This window comes from Salmo salar, chromosome 26 (assembly GCF_965601325.2).
Source record: "Salmo salar chromosome 26, fSalSal1, whole genome shotgun sequence".
Classification (NCBI taxonomy): Eukaryota; Metazoa; Chordata; class Actinopteri; order Salmoniformes; family Salmonidae; genus Salmo; species Salmo salar.
The window spans coordinates 18,929,137-18,949,304 of record NC_138316.1 but is presented as its reverse complement, the minus strand read 5'-3'; the positions used below and the strand labels follow the sequence as shown (position 1 = coordinate 18,949,304).

Below are 20,168 nucleotides of genomic sequence, written 5' to 3'. Positions count from 1 at the left end.
CATTTCATTCCTGTTCTCATTCCGAGCATTCTTCGCATCTCTGTCCGTGCGTTGTCGATTCACGTACACATATCTGGCTGACCCAGAAACACAACAATAACTTTACACAGTTTACAAAAACTATAATATCCCACATTAGACAAACAAAGGGGGACGAATTTTATAACAAATAACAATAACGGAGGTGTTTGAGGTAAGTTTCAATGTAGTTAATAATATGCAAAATGGTTGCAGACTAATACTGTTATGATGAAGTTGCGCCTTTCATTACAAATGAGAAGTAATGTATGGTATTAGAATGAGTGGGCATATTTTTATATTACAATAAAAGTGTGTGTCGGTGAGATTTTAGGTTGCCGTTTCTTGTCGCTGTTGCAACAGGGTGCTTTCACTTTGTCCACTCAGTGTTGTATTCGACTGACACGAAAATCTTTGACATTTTTCACATTTTTGTAAAGAAGCCCGACCATACGCCCTATTATATCACAGTAAGTCCAGTGCATGAACCTCAAACTCCTAACAAGATTCCGGATACGATTGGACGTACATTATTTTATGAATGACAATTTTGGACAAGATGACGGATCAAAATGTTGCTGTTTTCTTCTCCTTAGTTGGCTCAGCCGGGAGTTGGAGATTTCAGTGGAACATTTTCGGAGCAGTGCAAAAACATTCTGCTGAAAGACTTGTTGCTCCAACACCTTTGGTCGTGTATTTTATCCATCGTACCTTGAAGTCACTGTAAGTATATTTTTTGTTCTTTTATCAGGTTTAGGCTACAGAAATTCCATCAAATTCTTTGCATTCCATTTTCCACATGCGGAATTGATTCAACCGATCATAGGCAAGATCCATCAATTTTGCCGAATTGATTAGATGTGTCTTTTAAGATAATAATTTTTGATCATCTTTGACAGTAGAAGATTATGGCCTACATTTAAACACATATTGCCCATGTGTTCTCACAGTGTAGGATAGTGGGCCGGGCAACATACTTTTAGAGAATATAATTTATAAAACACATCTTTTGCATTTACAAAATAATCTGAAAATGTTATTACATAATTTTGGTGTTCTAGTGTTGGTGAATGAAAACATTTGATATCTGTTTGGATTCAATGCTAGGTTTTTCTTGCTTTTGGACACTATTGAAACGTTGCAACAAAACAAAAAACGACCATTGATACCCAGTTCTTATTTGCAACTCTCTTTGTCTGTTTAGTTTTTAAACAATTGGTAATTCAATATTGATTTGAACTATTTCAAAAATAAATTCTTACAAGTAGGCTATTGTGGGCTCTGAGCTATGTTAATGTCTGCTTCATTGCTCTGTTCGATCCTTGTTTTCCATATCCGCCTTTTTTCGGGATACATTGTTGCCTGCTCAGCTAAAATCTGAATAAATCACAGGGATGGGGGTCGCATTATGTAGCCAAGGCCACTTCTATGTGTAATAAAGTTTCATCGCATCCGAAGAAACCGTGTGATCCGATGCATATTACATGTAGGCCTATAACGTTAATCTCAGGAAAGTCTTGATCAAGATTAAGGAAGATTATGTAGCTTTCTATTGCTTTAGAATTTCGTAATATACATGAATTACCTATAGATTACACAGATGCTCAACTGTTGCTATTTTAAGGATGAATTTGTTGGGGGAAACTTTGCGGGAAACTTTGCACTGCCTTTTATTGTAGGCTGTGTGGATGTAGTGGTTTGCGCTGATGCTATTACGGAGCTTTAAAACATATGAATATGATAGGTTATGTAGTCTGACTGCCCTCACTTGAACCAAATGCTAAACGTCATCTAGGTCACACCATCAGATACAATTTCAATATAGGTTGACTAATAGTTAAGCACATATATTTTATAGAGTAGGCTATGCAATTATTGTGTAATTAACTTATAGTGTTGTTTATATTATCTCAAAGAATGTAAATATTCAAATATAACTGTATATGCTTGTTGGTGAATATAGAAGGTGAAATGTCTTGGTTATTTTGATGCGTGGCGATATCTACTTCATTGTAACTAAACAAACCAAACTGCATGAGGGTATTCTTTGGCTGTGCAAGTTCTCTGGTATAGAGTGGAATTCACCTCTTAATACTCTTAAGTTCCCCTATTGTGTGATTGGGGAAAGACCTCCTTTCTTGCAGTTAATTATAGTCTTATATTTCAGTTTGTCTCTCTTGAAAATAGGGGCCAGCAAGATACAATGTGTTAGTTGTTGATTCCTCTAACTAGGCTATTAGAATTTACTACATGAATTAGGTTGACTTCTATCAGACTTAACCCCTGACATGTCATGATGTTGAGAAGTAAAGCTGCTTGCTGTAGGGGGGAAATCAGGACCAGCAATAGATGCTTTGTTTTCTGCTTATGCAACAAGTGGACCTGTTGGACACTAGCCTGCATGGCATTTCCAAGTGCAAGAATAGTACATTGTCTTTGCTTGAATCCATTAGTTTTTACTTTTGAAAGTGGGCTTACGAATTCCAATTTTACCAGATGATATCAGTTGAACCCCAAATTTGTGAAATTAAGAATGATATTAATTATCTGGAATTTCTCTTATTCCAAAGTAATACCATCTAAACTTATGTTAAAACCCAATCACATAAACATATAAGATTGATAAAAAATAACAAGTCAATGTACGTTATGGCAATATGTATTGAAGGTATTTTCAACTTGGCATTTAACACAGATAGACTGTAGCCTACTAAGCCCTTCCCCCTTTTCTAAACATAAGCATAGTTTTTTGTTATAACATTAATTTAGCCCCAATGACTCACCGGACAGGTATTTGTTAGCACTCAATTTTACATGTGCAGTTTCAATGTGGTGGAAGTGAGCTTCACAAATGCATTACATCGTACAAAAACACATATAAGCTTAAAGCTGTTTATTAAAACAATAATAAAGCGTTTTCCCCGTCCCTGTTTCGCTAAAAAGCTAAGGGATGAGGCTGGAGAAATGTAACCACTTTCAAATTCATAGACAGAGCAATGGATGCAAGGACTGACCACCCATGATATGAAATATGTAGTTTAACCATGTTTTGAGGCTATACAGTATTTGTTTACATTTGCGTTGTTTACCAACATTGGAGTTAAACAAGCTTATATTTTGGGTTCTGGTGGGGTACGACAGTTGACCTAATCTCATAACACATTTATAAGTTATATTCTTCAAGAATCAATGGGTATACAGTGACTTCGGGAAGTATTCAGAACCCTTGACTTTTCCCACATGTTGTTAGGATACAGCCTTATTTTAAAATTGGTTAAATATACTTATATTCTCAGCAATCTACACACAATGCCCCATAATGACAAAGTGAAAACATGTTTTAGAATTTTTTGGAAATGTATTAAAAATAAAAAACAAAAATACATTATTTACATAAGTATTCAGACCCTTTGCTATGAGACTCGAAATTGAGCTCAGGTGCATCCTGTTTCCATTGATCATCCTTGAGATGTTTCTACAACTTGATTGAAGTCTACCTGTGGTAAATTCAATTGATTGAACATGATTTGGAAAGGCACACACCTGTGTATATAAGGTCCCACAGTTGACAGTGCATGTCAGAGCAAAAACCAAGGGTACCAAAACATTTCTGCAGTATTCTTAAATGGAAGATGTTTGGAACAACCAAAACTCTTCCTAGAGCTGGCCGAACTGAGCAATCGGGGGAGAAGGGCTCTTTATTTAACTAGGCAAGTCAGTTAAGAACAAATTCTAATTTACAATGACGGCCTACCGGGGAACAGAGGGATAACTGTCTTGTTCAGGGGCAGAAAGACAGATTTTTACCTTGTCAGCTCGGGGATTCGATCCAGCAACCTTTCGGTTACTGGCCCAATGCTCTAACCACCAGGCTACCTGCCGCCCCAAAACCTTACAACCATCTCTGCAGCACTCCAACAATCAGGCCTTTATGGTAGAGTGACCAGGCGGAAGCCACTCCTCAGTAAAAAGCACATGACAGCCCGCTTGGAGTTTGCCAAAAGACACCTAAAGACTCTCAGACCATGAGAAACAAGATTTTCTGGTCTAATGAAACCAAAATTGAACTCTTTGGCCTGAATGCCAAGCATCACGTCTGGAGGAAACCTGGCACCATCCCTACGGTGAAGCATGGTGGTGGCAGCATCATGCTGTGGGGATGTTTGTCAGCGGAAGGGACTGGGAGACTCGTCAGGATCGAGGTAAAGATGAACGGAGTAAAGTACAGAGAGATCCTTGATGAAAACCTGCTCCAGAGCGCTCAGGACCTCAGACTGGGTCGAAGGTTCACCTTCCAACAGGACAACGAGCCTAAGCACACAGCCAAGACAACGCAGGACTGGCTTCGGGACAAGTATTTGAATGTCCTTGAGTGGCCCAGACAGAGCTTGGACATGAACCTGATTGAACATCTCTGGAGAGACCTGAAAATAGCTGTGCAGCAATGCTCCCCATCCAACCTGACAGAGCTTGAGAGATCTGCAGAGAGGAATGGGAGAAACTCCCCAAATACAGGTGTGCCAAGCTTGTAGTGTCATACCCAAGAAGACTCAAGGCTGTAATCACTGCCAAAGGTGCTTTAACAAAGTACAGAGTAAATGGTCTGAATAAATATGTAAATTTGATATTTCCGTTTTTTGGTTTTAATAAATTAGCAAAAATGATAAAAACCTGTTTTTGCTTTGTCATTATGGGGTATTGTGTGTAGATTGATGAGGGGGGAAAACAATTTAATCAATTTTAGAATAAGGCTGTAATATAACAAGATGTGTAAAAAGTCAAGGGGTCTGAATACTATCCGAATGCACGGTATATCATTAATTTATCATTAAAAAAATGGATGTAGCAACTAAGGATTCTAGCTTTAAAACATGCTCAAAAATGTGAGTTTTTGAACCTCAACATTCAGTAGTTGTACGCAGACCACCTCTCTCTGAATACACATGCCTTTTTATAGATCCCACCACTGTAATGTTTTGGCTAGGAATGTGGAAGTCTCAGGGCCGGGAAAATAAGAATATAGTCTTTCACTTGTGAAATGTAGAGAGAATATGTGCATTGCTGAGGCCTTGAGTGGACTGGATTACTTCTGGGAGCAGCGAGAGACCCATTGTCTTTCCTGTTGTCAAGACTGAGTGTGTGCGAGGCTGTTGAGCTGCTAAGCGCAAACAAGCCCGTTCTCATTGACATCTGCTTGGGTCATTTTCTGCACCTGTTTGAAAAAATGCAAATATCAACATTTGCTCTAGCTTGTACTGCTCTGAGATTTCATGCCAACGACCATTAGTCAACTTGTGGTTCTACGTCCTGGCCAGGCCATTGTTATGTCAAAAACAGGCTGTACTGACTATGACACCATATGGCTCTTGTATACTTCCGATAAGCTATCTGTTCCCTTACCTTATCAATAGCGTTTTATATGCTTCATATTTGAGTCACCATCTGTTGTAGGACAGTGTGTGTGTGAGTTATTGTAGGTGAGCGCATGTGTATGTGTATTTGTGCACATACGTGATTCCTTCTTACCTTGAAATTCCTGGCCTTGAATTGCACTTCAAGGTTTACTAAGCGAACAAATACGTTCATAGTTTTGTTAGCAAGTTCACCTAGACAAGGCATCAGTAGGTATGAATGAACCACACATGGGCATTACCACATCATTTACAATCAGCAAGCTGGTTTTTCCCTCTGTGGTCATGGGTCATTGTGAACATGTAAACTGTAGTGGGATTACAGCCCAAAGCAAACAGGCACGTCCTGTCTTTTTAATATACTACTAAGTCATAATTTCCTATTAAAATCCATCTGCGGTCAAAACTAATTAAGAGTTATCATAGGAAAAAAGAATGCCATGGAAACTGTTGGATGTTTGAGTGCATTGGTTTTGTGCAGGGGGATTGTACTTGGGCTGGTGCCACATATCAAGTTTTCCTTCACAATGTCATTTTATGTATTTATTTAGTAGTATAGGTTGGCATGGAAGACATTTATTTTCTTCAGAAAATCTATTTTTCAACCCTCTTACATTTGTTGCATTCTTTAAGAAATGGAAACAGCTGTTAGGAATAAAGGCCTAAACTGATCAAAAGCACAATTACCCATACCCAACAAATATTTTCTATTTCCTGTATGATAACAGTATGAGAAATGCCTTGTGGGAATCTGAATTGCACAAAGCATTCCTTTATCTAATCAAGGGAAGAATTGATGAAATGAAAGGATGCTGCTTTTGTTATAGCTACACAAAACAAGAGGAGTAGGGCGAGTAAAAGAGATGTGATCTGTAATTTAATCTGGACACAGGGTCGTTAATTGTGTAATTACATGCAGACATTTAGCAGGGGAGGGACTCATCGTCACATCATTGTGTCTGTGATCGGATTGCATGCTTCGCTAAAACACACTACCGTACTGCTGGGTTCCAGTCACTCTGCACCCTGAGGTAAACTCTGTTCTAGAAAGAGAATTTTGCAGTATGGTCTGCTGCTCAACAGTTTCAGTAAGGCCTCAGAGAGGCCGATGTAGAGTGCCACCAAAAAGGAAAAGCTGGCTCAAAGCCACTGACGTCATCTAAGTAAATCTGCTTCAGGACTGCAGTCATAAAATGACTGCCAGCTAGAGTGCACTTTGGCCTTGTCAAGTGTAATTCACTTTTTCTACATATGTATAATTATGGCGAACAGCTTTTGTATTCATTTGTTTGTCCCACTTTGTCTTTTGGTATATTGACCTTTACCTCATCATATGTTAATTTTCAAAAGGTCCAAAGCACTTTCTCTCGAGATAAGCCAAAGAGTCAAAGAAACCTTAAAAAGCTAAGTTGTAGAGCATTATACTGCCATACTGTTGCAGGAAATCTGGGGAAAATAAGAAGGAAAGAGAAAAATAAAATGTAAGAGCTTTCCTCATCTTTAGAAGTCATACAGTAAAGAAACCACTGTTTCAGCACTTTACAATTATAGTCTCATAATTCATACCATATGTCAGCCTCAGTCAGTTTCTCAGGAAAGTCGTCTTAATCACGTCTTATTAAACTGTAATGATTTGGAAGTTATTGGGAAATTGTTATAAGTACCTTCCCTACTTTCACACTCTCCTAACTCTTCTTTTTTGCATGGGAAAAAGTCATTTAAATGAGCTACCACATGACCAGACACACATAAGAAGCAATATCTAATCCATGAATCATTAGATGAGTCAGTTCCTGAAACCACTATAAACCTTCAAGTTGTTGGCCACAGCTGAAAGCAGGAAATCCAGGCTTCAATAATTTCCTTTCCCAGTGCAGGCTATGCTAGTGGTTTAGTGCCCACTAGCAATAGGAAGATGTACGCCCGTAGAACAAAGGCCCTCAGTCACTTCATTTACTGAAACTGTTTATAATTTGTGGTCTGTATTCAAATGTGGGCTGTCCAGGCTCTCTGGCACCGTATTCCCCAGTCCTCTCTTGTAATAAATCCCTACAAGGCCTTTCATTAATGGCTGCTGTATTGTTATCATGGCCGACAGAGATCAGGCAGGCTCGCTCTGCCCTGAAGCTGCCCTGGATTCAGGCGAGGCACAGACAGACTTTGGGTGAGCTCCCAACATTAGTATGCACTCTGTGCCCAGTGAATGAGTTTGAACTCTAGCCCGAAGCACAGCATTCGTAGGTTTCTTTACGGCTTAGATCTGTGTATGTAAATACTACTGCAAGCATGTTTGGCTGGGAAAGCTGGGATACATTGGCCTATTATGATTACACCTCATAAACAGTTTAATTGCTCCGTCTGAGGACCATACAGTACATATTGCTTTGGTCCATTTTTGCGTTGATGCTGGATGTGGCTATGGACTACAGCATGTTGAGACATTCCTTGCATTTATTAAAAATGTTTTCTCAAAATGTTCTGACAAAGTTGTGTGTTTTGGTATCGTTTTGCCCTGATAAATAAATTATATTACAAGGTAAGCACTTCAATAGAGTTCCCCTCCTTACATTTTGGGCTTCAAATAGGGAAATTATCATTGTCAATGTAAAACTTAGTTTCTTTCAATAATTGTTCAATGGTTTTTTGTTTGTGTGTACTGCATGCTTAATTGAAAAAGCTCATGAAATGAATTAAAGCGTTGTGCTGAAGTTGGGTGAAAAATTCAGTTGAGTAAATCAGAGTTTGAGAAAACCTTGAGTGAGGTTTGAGCTTTTGTTTGCCACTGGCACTGGCAGATTTATATGCTATTTGTTTCGTACAGTGACTCAATATGTACTTAACCAAGCCAGGTCAACAAGGAATTTTCTCCATCAAATTACCTTGGAGCTTCATGGGGATGATGTGTCTCATCTGGCCAAGCTTTCCTTTAAGTACCAATAAACTGGACAGCATCCGCCACACAATGAACAGCAAACAAAATAGTTTCTAGAAAATTACATTTTACCTTTCTGCCGGTAGCACCTTGGTAGTAGGGGCTCGTTTATGGCAGATGGAGGCCCAAATAGACGTCCTTCCTGAGATGGAGGGATCTGTGATGGTGAGTGAGGTGTGGAGGAGCAAGGATGCAGATGGTGGTCTTCATGCTCATCACTGATTTGTTTTTTCATGCTTATCCACAGTGTCCTGACTGAGCCCGCACCCAGCCTGAAGCCTCCAGACTGCTCTGCTCTCATAACTGTCAGGGGATCCTTTATCTGCCGGACGTTTATTTACAGCTTTAATTTCCTGCGCTTTATGCGCTCCCCCTTCTCTCCTCACTAGTGTGATGCGACCATGTGCAGATGTTGGAATGCCCTGCATATTTTTGACAAACAGAAGTTTATTGCGTCGAATGCATTGATTTCCAACATTGTTGCGGTTGGATGGCATGTTTTTATGTCATGGATTTGTAGTTTATAATTTCTGATGTGAAGAATTTATCATGGTCACATTTTTTAGCAGATCATTTGCTAATTTTCTGAATAGACATCTACAGTAAAAGACTGATGGAAATGTGTCCCCTGTACTCCCACTGTATCTGATGTGATGCCCAGGTCTAGAAGGTTCTACTTGATTCTGATACGTTGTGAGGCAGGTGGGGACTGGGAGAGCTTCTTTGACAGTGCCTGTAAATCAATCCCATTCTCTACCGAGTAGAGATTGATCCCCGAGCGGGCGGCCCGTTGGTCGGGCGCTGGGCGGCGGGCTCTAGGCCTCACATTTGAGTGGGATATTATCAGACAGATTCACTGCACCCAAGCCTGCTGGTTTAAAGAGGCATGAAATAAACGCTTGGCCATTGCCAATAACAGAGGGAGCATTAGCGAGCTACTCTACTGAACCTTTTGCTCCCTGCATTGGGAGATTGGTATTGAAAACCTTGTTCATTCATTTATCAGCACTCCATACCCAGCAGATTTATTCATGAAACCTGGAGAAAAATCCCAAACTACATAGATCAATCGGTTTGTCCCTGTGTACGGCTAGACATTCTTGTGTTCCCCTGCACACCTTGTCATTTTCCCCTCCTTAAAGAGGCTACAGCAGAACAAATATTGTGCCAATTGGACATTTTTGCAATACTGGCGCGCTGGGTTCGGTCAGTCAAAACTTGCGTCCATAGTCATAGATGGGGTAAAGCTTTTAATAAGTGTCACGACTTCTGCCGAAGTCGATGCCCCTCCTTGTTCGGGTGGTGCTCGGCGGTCGACGTCACCGGTCTTCTAGCCATCAATGATCCATTTTTCATTTTCCATTGGTTTTGTCTTGTCTTCCTACACACCTGGTTCCAATCCCATTCATTACATGTTGTGTATTTAACCCTTTGTTTCCCCTCATGTCCTTGTCAGAGATTGTTTGTTGTTATGTGTTCGTGTTGTCGGATTGGTGCACGATGGGTTATTGTACCCATGGTTATTTTATTATGTACTTTGGTTTTGGAGTTTGTTTTTAACTTTATTTAACTACTCCAGTTATACCAAATTTGTTTCTCCTGCGCTTGACTTCCCTGCCACCTACACACACGACGTTGACAGAATCTCTGACCCCTATATGAAGTCAGCAGGAGAAGGTACCACGGACATGGAGGTGGAGGAGCGCGTCCAGAAGCATGCGGAGAAGCTTCACCATCTGTGCGCCGCCATGGATCGCGTTGTCCAGAATATGGACCGCTGGGAGAGACAGGGAGTTCTTCCAGCACCTCCACCAGCCCAACCGGGGTCTATCCTGAGTGCCCCTTTTCAACCTGAACCCAGTGGAATCCGTCTATCAATGCCACAGGGGTACGACGGAAGTGCTGCCAACCTACCAGGGTTTCCTCCTCCAATTAAACCTTTATCTGGCCATGGTCCACCCAGTTCCATCAGACCGTGAGAAGAGTTTCGCCCTCGTCTCATGCCTCACCGGGAGAGCCCTGGAGTGGGCCAGCGCTGTGTGTGGAGAGGGAGATGCGGCGTTGGACCGTTTTGAGAAGTTCACCCGCCGTTTTCGGGCAGTCTTCGACCACCCACCCGAGGGCAGAGCGGTGGGTGAGCGCCTCTACCATCTGAGGCAGGAGACGAGGAGCGTCCAGGAGTTTGCCCTGGAGTTCAGGACCATGGCAGCCAGTGTGGGATGGAATCACAGGGCCCTGATCGACCATTACCGCTGCAGTCTGCGTGAGGACGTCCGTCGGGAGCTGGCCTGCAGAGACACCACCCTCACCTTCGACCAGCTGGAGGATCTGTCCATCCGGCTGGACAACCTGCTGGCTGCTTGCGGACGTCCAGATCGGGGTCTGGTGGTTCCATCCTCCCGCACCCCCTCTCCTATATCCATGGAGCTGGGAGGGAGGGTGCACAGGGAGACCGGAGGGGGATCCTGCTCGTGCACCATCTGTGGACGCAGAGGTCACACTGCTGGTCGGTGCCGGGTTGGTTCCTCTGGGAATTGAGGCAGCAGGCAGGGCGCTCTGGCGCCACCCCAGGTGAGTAGGCACCATTCTCACCCAGAGCCCTCTGTTGCACAGATATTTGTGTCTGTCACTTTTCCTGAATTTTCCCTGCGTTCCCAGCATAAGGCGCTAGTAGATTTAGGCGCGGTTGGGAATTTCATTGATCAAGCATTTGCTCATAGTTTAGGGATCCCCATTGTACCTGTGGATGTGCCTTTCCCAGTTCACACATTAGATAGTCGACCATTAGGGTCAGGGTTTATCAGGGAGGCCACAGCCTCTTTGAGTATGGTGACGCAGGGGGGTCACAAGGAAAAATTTGTCTTTTGATTATTGACACTCCTGCGTGTCCCGTGGTGCTGGGCCTACCTTGGTTAACTTGTCATAACCCCACTTTTTCTTGGCCACAGAGGGCTCTCATGGGGTGGTCGCGAGAGTGCTCAGGTAGGTGTGTAGGGGTTTCCGTTGTTGCTACTACGGTGGAAAGCCCAGACCAGGTCTCCACCGTGCGCATTCCCGCTGAATATGTCGATTTGGCTCTCGCCTTCTGTAAAAAGACGGCGACTCAATTACCACCCCATTGACAGGGGGATTGTATGATAAGTCTCATGGTAGACACTGCACTTCCCAGGAGTCACGTGTATCCCCTGTCGCAAGCGGAGACGGTGGCTATGGAGACATATGTCTCCGAATCCCTGCGTCAGGGGTACATTCGGTCCTTCATTTCCCCCATCTCCTCGAGTTTATTTTTTGTGATGAAGGATGGAGGTTTGCACCCATGCATTGACTATCGAGGTCTCAATACAATCACGGTGGGGTACAGTTACCCTCTACCTCTGATCGCCATGGCGATTGAGTCAATGCACGGGCGTGCTTCTTCACTAAACTGGATCTCAGGAGTGCGTACAACCTGGTGCGTATCCGAGACGGAGATGAGTGGAAGACAGCATTTAGTACCACCTCAGGGCATTATGAGTACCTCGTCATGCCGTACGGGTTGAGGAATGCTCCGTCAGTCTTCCAATCCTTTGTAGACAAGATTTTCAGGAACCTGCATGGGCAGGGTGTAGTGGTGTATATCGATGACATTCTGATATACTCCGCTACACACGCCGAGCGTGTGTCCCTGGTGCGCAGAGAGCTTGGTCGCCTGTTGGAGCATGACCTTTACGTCAAGGCTGAGAAATGCCCTGCTTTCAACAGTCCGTCTCCTTCTTAGGGTATCACCTTTCCACGTCTGGAGTGGAGATGGAAAGTGACCGCATTGCAGCCGTGTGTAATTGGCCGACTCCCACCACGGTGAAGGAGGTGCAGCGATTTTTAGGGTTTGCCAACTACTACCGGAGGTTTATCTGGGGTTTTGGTCAGGTAGCTGCTCCCATTACCTCACTGCTGAAGGGGGGCCCGGTGCGCTTGCAGTGGTTGGCTGGGGCGGACAGGCCTTTTAGGCACCTGAAGGCTCTGTTTACCGCTGCTCCTGTGTTGGCTCATCTGAATCCCTCTTTGCAATTCATAGTGGAGGTGGACGCATCTGAGGCTGGGATAGGAGCTGTGCTCTCTCAGCGCTCGGGTACACCAGCTAAGCTCCGCCCCTGTGCCTTCTTCTCTAAGAAGCTCAGCCCACCCATTTTGTGTTTACCCTCTCTTACAGACCAGGCTCTCAGAACGTTAAGGCAGATGCACTGTCCCGGCTGTATGACACAGAGGAGCGGTCCATGGATCCCACTCTCATACTCCCAGCCTCTTGTTTGGTGGCACCGGTAATGTGGGAGCTGGACGCGGACATTGAGCGGGCGTCACGTGCAGAGCCTGTTCCCCCTCAGGGTCCAGCTGGGCGTCTGTACGTTCCGTCTGCTGTCCGGGACCGATTGATCTACTGGGCTCACACGTTACCCTCCTCTGGTCATCCTGGGATCGGTCGGACGATGCGGTGTCTTAGTGGGAGGTACTGGTGGCCCACTTTAGCTAAGGACGTGAGGGTTTATGTTTCCTCCTGCTCAGTGTGCGCCCAGTGCAAGGCTCCTAGACACCTACCCAGAGGTAAGTTACAACCCTTACCCGTTCCACAACGGCCGTGGTCGCACTTGTCGGTGGATTTCCTAACCAATCTTCCACCTTCACAAGGTAACACCATGATCCTGGTCGTTGTGGATCGTTTTTCTAAGTCCTGTCGTCTCCTCCCTTTGCCCGGTCTCCCTACGGCCCTACAAACTGCGGAGGCTCTGTTTACACACGTCTTCCGGCACTACGGGGTGCCTGAGGATATAGTGTCTGATCGGAGTCCCCAGTTCACGTCAAGGGTCTGGAAGGCATTTATGGAACGTCTGGGGGTCTCGGTCAGCCTTACCTCTGGTTTTCACCCTGAGAGTAACGGGCAGGTGGAGAGAGTTAACCAGGATGTGGGTAGGTTTCTGAGGTCTTATTGCCAGGACCGGCTGGGGGAGTGGGCGGCGTTCGTGCCCTGGGCAGAGATGGCCCAGAACTCGCTCCGCTACTCCTCCACTAACCTCTCTCCCTTTCAGTCTGTGTTGGGGTATCAGCCGGTTCTGGCCCCTTGGCATCAGAGTCAGACCGAGGCTCCTGCGGTGGACGACTGGTTCCGGCGCGCGGAGGAAACCTGGGACGCCGCTCACGTCCACCTTCAGCGCGCCGTACGGCGCCAGAAAGTTGGCGCAGACCGTCACCGCAGTGAGGCCCCAGTGTTCGCACCGGGGGACCGGGTCTGGCTCTCAACCTGAAACCTGCCCCTCCGCCTGCCATCCCGGAAGCTGAGTCTGCGGTTTGTGGGGCCGTTTAAAGTCCTGAGGAGAGTGAATGAGGTATGTTATAGGTTAAAGCTCCCCCCATTACCGCATTAACCCCTCGTTCCATTTGTCTCTCCTCAGGCCTGTGGTGGCTGGCCCACTCCAGGTGGCTGAGGTGCGGGAGGTTCCTCCGCCCCCTCTGGACATTGAGGGGGCCCCGGCGTACTCTGTTCGATCCATCCTGTATTCGAGACATCGGGCGAGGGGCCTTCAGTACCTCGTGGACTGGGAGGGGTACGGTCCGGAGGAGAGATGCTGGGTTCCGGTGGAGGATGTGTTAGATCCTTCCCTGTTGCGAGAGTTCCATCGTCTCCATCCGGATCGCCCTGCACCTCGTCCTCCGGGTCGTCCCCGAGGCCGGTGTCGACGCACTGCTGGAGCCGCGCGTCGGTGGGGGGGGGGGGTACTGTCACAACTTCTGCCGTAGTCGATGCCCCTCCTTGTTCGGGTGGTGCTCTGCGGTCGACGTCACCGGTTTTCTAGCCATCATTGATCCATTTTTCATTTTCCATTGGTTTTGTCTTGTCTTCCTACACACCTGGTTCCAATCCCATTCATTACATGTTGTGTATTTAACCCTTTGTTTCCCCTCATGTCCTTGTCAGAGATTGTTTGTTGTTATGTGCTCGTGTTGTCGGATTGGTGCGCGATGGGTTATTGTACCCATGTTTATTTTATTATGTACTTTGGTTTTGGAGTTTGTTTTTAACTTTATTAATCTACTCCAGTTATACCAAGTTTGTTTCTCCTGCGCCTGACTTCCCTGCCACCTACACACACGATGTTGACAATAAGCCTGTTTCAGAAAGAATAGATGTCTAACAGAAGAAACGTCATATTTCAATGTTGCTAGGTGTGTTCATCTAAGAAATGTAAAGCTTTCTGAATGTTTGAATTGTATCATTTCATGAATGTTCTATAACTTTATATCTCAAGGTCCATACCGTACAGAAAGGGTTTCTGCTCGTCATTCTTGATACATGCCATTCCAGTTATAATGAAGATGTTTTGATGAAGCAAACTGTAAATGGAATCTCAGTAATGTCCCATCATGGTAATATGCATAATTGGATACTTTTTGTTCCAAACATGAGGGCTTTGGCATACATTCAACATTACTGAAATAATTAGCCGAAGCCCATGGTACGCCTTTAAAACTCACAGCGAACATTGAGTTTTGTAATCACATGGTAATTATAGTTCTCCACAGTGCAGGCTTAACTACTATGGGTCATTATGGGGTGCGCAAAAGCCATTCACAGGATCATTATTGCACCCTCTGAGATAACAGCACAAAAGGACTCCACATGGAAAATTACATTTGAGACCTCTCATCTGCTATTTCATTACCCAGGTCTGTATGATCGGTGAAATGGGTTCTTTTAATTTAAGGAGCTGGATTCCATTTTAGCGTGAACGAGAGTGGTTTATGTAATCTGCCGATAAGTGTCATCTCCCATAATGCCATGTCACAACTATGGCCCAACCCTTGCCGTTTGCATTCACTTGTTGCCCGCTTTTGTCCTTATCTTGCTAATAAGACCATTTCCATGGTTCCGACCTTGGTGTGATAGGAGTATGCAATTATCTGTTAAGGCCCCAAGTGTTTCTACAGGTGACATTCCTACCTCTCTCTTTGGCCAGGATAATTAGTGTTCAGATTCTCAGACACTAGGAGACCAGCTCAATAGGAAACCTCACAGTCCCCATGTACCTCTCACATCTCAGGACTATCTGACTGATGCCACATGGTGTTGAAGACCTGGCATCTGGGGACAGGGATGGAGATGGAATCTGGGCGTACATAGTTTTGAGCATGAATTCTGTGATGCACTCTCTCAATCCATGTTTCAGAAGTATTTTTCACAAAAATGATGTATTTACTAATTCCTAACATCTTTTAGTTCTCTACTTATCACATTTGACTGTTGACAGCATTATTACCTTCAAATAAAATCTGAATGGTCACATGCGCCGAATACAACAGGTATAGTAGACTTTACATTGAAACGCTTACCTTCGAGCCCATTCCCAACAATGCAGAGTTAAAAAGGTACCTTCTAACAGCGTCAGTAATGGCTGTTCTTCCTTGTGGGCCTGGTGGCTACTGGAGGTTTTGTGATAAACAAGGTGTAACATGGTGTCCTGGGGATATGTGGAGTCTATGAACACCAGTAACAGGAATAAACAAGGAGATGGGTCTGTTCCATGACAGCCTGTGTGATGAGGTGATAATGATTCTCACTACCACAGAGTCTTCTGCAGGAATAAAAGAACCCGGACCCACTCAGCAGAGAGTGAGCAGACACAACAAAATATGCACACTCTCACACAGATGTGTGCCATATAAATGTGAAAGGTCGGTGGAGATTATGGGGTTATTAAGGGGTTATTTTTATGTTAGCTTAATTGAATAAAAATTGTATGATTGCATTTAACATTTACATTTAAGTCATTTAGCAGACGCTCTTATCCAGAGCGACTTACAAATTGGTGCATTCACCTTATAATATCCAGTGGAACAACCACTTTACAATAGTGCATCTAAATCTTTTAAGGGGGGGGGTAGAAGGATTACTTTATCCTATCCCAGGTATTCCTTGAAGAGGTGGGGTTTCAGGTGTCTCCGGAAGGTGGTGATTGACTCCGCTGTCCTGGCGTCGTGAGGGAGCTTGTTCCACCATTGGGGTGCCAGAGCAGCGAACAGTTTTGACTGGGCTGAGCGGGAACTGTGCTTCCTCAGAGGTAGGGAGGCGAGCAGGCCAGAGGTGGATGAACGGAGTGCCCTTGTTTGGGTGTAGGGCCTGATCAGAGCCTGAAGGTACGGCGGTGCCGTTCCCCTCACAGCTCCGTAGGCAAGCACCATGGTCTTGTAGCGGATGCGAGCTTCGACTGGAAGCCAGTGGAGAGAGCGGAGGAGCGGGGTGACGTGAGAGAACTTGGGAAGGTTGAACACCAGACGGGCTGCGGCGTTCTGGATGAGTTGTAGGGGTTTAATGGCACAGGCAGGGAGCCCAGCCAGCAGCGAGTTGCAATAATCCAGACGGGAGATGACAAGTAGAGCATGAACCTACATGTTGTAGAGCATGAACCTACAGGATCGGGTCACCGCCTTGATGTTGGTGGAGAACGACAGGGTGTTGTCCAGAGTCACGCCAAGGCTCTTAGCACTCTGGGAGGAGGACACAAGGGAGTTGTCAACCGTGATGGCGAGATCATGGAACGGGCAGTCCTTCCCCGGGAGGAAGAGCAGCTCCGTCTTGCCGAGGTTCAGCTTGAGGTGGTGATCGGGCAGTCCACACTGATATGTCTGCCAGACATGCAGAGATGCGATTCGCCACCTGGTTGTCAGAAGGGGGAAAGGAGAAGATTAATTGTGTGTCATCTGCATAGCAATGATATGAGAGACCATGTGAGGATATGACAGAGCCAAGTGACTTGGTGTATAGCGAGAATAGGAGTGGGCCAAGAACAGAGCCCTGGGGGACACCAGTGGTGAGAGCACGTGGTGCGGAGACAGATTCTCGCCACGCCACCTGGTAGGAGCGACCTGTCAGGTAGGACGCAATCCAAGCGTGGGCGGCGCCGGAGATGCCCAGCTCGGAGAGGGTGGAGAGGAGGATCTGATGGTTCACGGTATCAAAGGCAGCAGATAGGTCTAGAAGGATGAGAGCAGAGGAGAGAGAGTTAGCTTTAGCAGTGCGGAGAGCCTCCGTGACACAGAGAAGAGCAGTCTCAGTTGAATGCCCAGTCTTGAAACCTGACTGATTAGGATCAAGAAGGTCATTCTGAGAGAGATAGCAAGAGAGCTGGCCAAGGACGGCGCGTTCAAGAGTTTTGGAGAGAAAGGAAAGAAGGGATACTGGTCTGTAGTTGTTGACATCGGAGGGATCGAGTGTAGGTTTTTTCAGAAGGGGTGCAACTCTCGCTCTCTTGAAGACGGAAGGGACGTAGCCAGCGGTCAAGGATGAGTTGATGAGCGAGGTGAGGTAGGGGAGAAGGTCTCCGGAAATGGTCTGGAGAAGAGAGGAGGGGATAGGGTCAAGTGGGCAGGTTGTTGGGCGGCCGGCCGTCACAAGACGCGAGATTTCATCTGGAGAGAGAGGGGAGAAAGAGGTCAAAGCACAGGGTAGGGCAGTGTGAGCAGGACCAGCAGTGTCGTTTGACTTAGCAAACGAGGATCGGATGTCATCAACCTTCTTTTCAAAATGGTTGACGAAGTCATCTGCAGAGAGGGAGGAGGGGGGGGAGGGGGAGGAGGATTCAGAAGGGAGGAGAAGGTAGCAAAGAGCTTCCTAGGGTTAGAGGCAGATGCTTGGAGTTTAGAGTGGTAGAAAGTGGCTTTAGCAGCAGAGACAGAAGAGGAAAATGTAGAGAGGAGGGAGTGAAAGGATGCCAGGTCCGCAGGGAGGCGAGTTTTCCTCCATTTCCGCTCGGCTGCCCGGAGCCCTGTTCTGTGAGCTCGCAGTGAGTCGTCGAGCCACGGAGCAGGAGGGGAGGACCGAGCCGGCCTGGAGGATAGGGGACAGAGGAAATCAAAGGATGCAGAGAGGGAGGAGAGGAGGGTTGAGGAGGCAGAATCAGGAGATAGGTTGGAGAAGGTTTGAGCAGAGGGAAGAGATGATAGGATGGAAGAGGAGAGAGTAGCGGGAGAGAGAGAGCGAAGGTTGGGACGGCGCAATACCATCCGAGTAGGGGCAGAGTGAGAAGTGTTGGATGAGAGCGAGAGGGGAAAGGATACAAGGTAGTGGTCGGAGACTTGGAGGGGAGTTGCGATGAGATTAGTGGAAGAACAGCATCTAGTAAAGATGAGGTCAAGCGTATTGCCTGCCTTGTGAGTAGGGGGGGAAGGTGAGAGGGTGAGGTCGAAAGAGGAGAGGAGTGGAAAGAAGGAGGCAGAGAGGAATGAGTCGAAGGTAGACGTGGGGAGGTTAAAGTCACCCAGAACTGTGAGAGGTGAGCCATCCTCAGGAAAGGAACTTATCAAGGCGTCAAGCTCATTGATGAACTCTCCAAGGGAACCTGGAGGGCGATAAATGATAAGGATGTTAAGCTTGAAAGGGCTGGTAACTGTGACAGCATGGAATTCAAATGAGGAGATAGACAGATGGGTCAGGGGAGAAAGAGAGAATGTCCACTTGGGAGAGATGAGGATTCCAGTGCCACCACCCCGCTGGCTCGATGCTCTAGGGGTATGCGAGAACACGTAGTCAGACGAGGAGAGAGCAGTAGGAGTAGCAGTGTTATCTGTGGTAATCCATGTTTCCGTCAGCGCCAGGAAGTCTAGGGACTGGAGGGTAGCATAGGCTGAGATGAACTCAGCCTTGTTGGCCGCAGACCGGCAGTTCCAGAGGCTGCCGGAGACCTGGAACTCCACGTGGGTCGTGCGCGCTGGGACCACCAGGTTAGAGTGGCAGCGGCCACGCGGTGTGGAGCGTTTGTATGGCCTGTGCAGAGGAGAGAGAACAGGGATAGACAGACACATAGTAGACAAGCTACAGAAGAGGCTACGCTAATGCAAATGAGATTGGAATGACAAGTGGACTACACGTCTCGAATGTTCAGGAAGTTAAGCTTACGTTGCAAAAATCTTATTGACTAAAATGATACAGTACTGCTGGCTGGTGGAGTAGGCTAGCTAGCAGTGGCTGCGTTGTTGACTTTGAACGTGTAGCTGGCTAGGTAACCTCGGTGGTTTCAGTACTACACCTTGTCATGATACAAAGCAACTTTGTAGCTAGCTAGCTAACATAACACTAATCAAGACGTTCCTTGTAGTGTATTTAGTTTCAACAATGCTGCTCGTCGGTAATAGTAGGCTGGGTTAGGAAAAATGGCGTCGCGGGGGACGGAAATAGCTGGCTAGCTAACCTCGATGGCTGGTTAGCTAACAATTATCAAGCTATGACAAAGACAACTAAGTAGCTAGCTAGGTAACACTGCACTAGTCAAATCGTTCCGTTGTAAAGTATTAGTATCTACAGCGCTGCTAGTCGGTAACGGTTGGCTAGCTGGCAGTGGGTTAATGATGACTAGGTGTGTTGAGTAAGTCTGGCGCCGCATCGCGGCTGGCTAGCTCACCTCGATAATACTCAAACTCAAACTACACAATTATCTTAGATACAGAGACAGCAAAGACAACTATGTAGCTGGCTAACTAACACTAACACCACACTAATCAAGTCGTTACGTCGTTACGTTGTAATGTAATAGTTTCTGCGGTGCTGCTAGTCGGTAGAAGTTGGCTAGCTAGCAGTGATGACTAGCTAGCTAGCAGCTAGCAGTGTTGACTACGTTAGGAGGACGAAGATAGCTAGCCACGATAATTACTCAGTTACTCTAAACTACACAATTATCTTTGATACAAAGACGGCTATGTAGCTAGCTAAGAAGAGTTGCTCAGATCAAACAAATCAAGCCGTTGTAATGTAGTGAAGTGTAATATTTCCTGTGGAGCGAAGCGTG

The 20,168-nt window shown here is 45.8% G+C and overlaps 1 protein-coding gene across 8 annotated transcripts in view; it reads left to right on the top strand.

Annotated features, from left to right (window-relative positions):
* The window catches only part of tead1b (TEA domain family member 1b), a 69,044-nt gene continuing 48,876 nt past the window's right edge, over positions 1-20,168 (top strand). For 6 of the 8 annotated variants that reach the window (XM_014175315.3, XM_014175322.3, XM_014175319.3 and 3 more), the window contains exons 1-2: positions 1-193; positions 615-741. The gene's annotated coding sequence lies outside the window, so the exon portion shown is untranslated. Of the gene's footprint in view, positions 194-458; positions 489-614; positions 742-20,168 lie in introns of all 8 variants that reach the window. The other 2 variants (XM_045708885.2, XM_014175314.3) reach the window with 1 other exon arrangement.